The sequence below is a fragment of the Ipomoea nil genome, unplaced genomic scaffold (genome assembly GCF_001879475.1).
Source record: "Ipomoea nil cultivar Tokyo-kokei standard unplaced genomic scaffold, Asagao_1.1 scaffold1353, whole genome shotgun sequence".
Classification (NCBI taxonomy): domain Eukaryota; kingdom Viridiplantae; phylum Streptophyta; class Magnoliopsida; order Solanales; family Convolvulaceae; genus Ipomoea; species Ipomoea nil.
In genome coordinates this window covers 608,944-610,644 of record NW_017617781.1, presented here as the reverse complement: position 1 = coordinate 610,644, position 1,701 = coordinate 608,944, and positions in this window count along the sequence as shown.

Genomic DNA, 1,701 nt, shown 5'->3' with positions numbered 1-1,701 from the left:
CTTTAATTCCTCTTGTCCTATTCCTATTTAACATTGCCCGCAAGTTTGAAACCTAAAACTTCCATTCCCTTTTCCCTTTTCGAACCGAATTTTCCCAAAACCCAGTATATATATATATATATATATATATATATATATATATATATATATATATATATATATATATATATATATATAGAGGGTTGCATTCACATGCAAACACTCGTAAAATACAAACATGTGAACATATACCGTGCACACAGCTAAATGTGGGTATGCACACATCCGTGGACGACAGTGCACACATTCAATGTAGTATGCATGTGTGAATCCACAGTATTTGGGCCGGCGTACACACGTCCATAAACGATAGTGCACACAGACGGGCAACATACAAAATCATAAAAACTAATCACAACCTTAGATATCTAAAATCCAACGATCCAGAAATGTCCACACGTTTGTATTTTAAGCCATGTTTTTACATGAATGTAATTCTATATATATATATATATATATATATATATATATATATATATATATATATATATATATATATATCCCATAAAATATTCTCCCTATATACTACCGAACTAATTCCGACTCTTCATCCCTTAAATAATTTCTAAGCTTCGAGGACGAAGCTTCTTGTTAAGGGGAAGAGTGTAACACCCCGTGTTACGCCCCTTAAACCCGGATTAATTATTTAATTAATCCCATTAAAGAATGATTAAAAATGATATAATTTAGTCAGGATCCCTTAATTAATTAATGTGATCCATGAAGGACCGTGGACCCTTGTCTATATTAAAACCTGTGAAGCCTATTAGAATAATGAAGGTGGGCCCAATTCTAGTCAGATTCATGTAGAGATCCTACAGTAGAATTCAGTGCTTTATTATTCAGATCAGAGGACGACATCTCATCTTCAGTCCAAGTCTCTATCGGTTTGATCCCAGTGGTTCCATCAACATTCTGAACTGTCGGAGGGCTCCATCCAGTGAGGACAATACGGTAACCGCTGGTGCCTTGAGCTTGAAGGTAAATCTCCATTCGAGCCTTCCAGAAGGAATAGTTGTGACCATCCAATTCCGGTGGTTTCATATTTGCATCCATCCTGATTCAAACAGACGACCAGCCAGAACTCACGAGCAGAGAGTAATCCAAATCTCAATAGACAACCAAGCAAACAGCTTCTTAAAGAAAGACAAAATGCAAAAAGTTTTTCCTGTATGGATCAAGTCATTATGTAGACTTAAAAGCTCTGATACCACATGTAATTTTGAATATTCTCTTAATCTGGAAATATTGATTTAGTTTCTTGCAAACTAAATAGGTGACTGACAAACTCAGATTCTCAATCAAGCAGTCATTCAGATAGATAGGCAGATATTACGTAATGCGGAAAACTAAGGCAGAAAGTAAATCAACAGATATGTTTGTTTACCCAGTTCGATACAGTGTGTATCTACATCTGGGGGACGATCACCGATGCGTCCAATCCACTAACTCAGAATCCAATGTACAAAGGTAGAGAAGAACAATCTCACTCAAGTGCCCCACACAAGGTCAGTACCCAGTCTACAAAGGTTTAGTGGATTGTTGAAGTCGGAGAGCCACGCATTCAGAAGTGCAATGAAATCCCTTCAATTGGAGAACTAACTCTGATGCAGTCCGCTTCAATGACGCAGTCCCACGTTGTTCCCATAACTGAGTGATCTT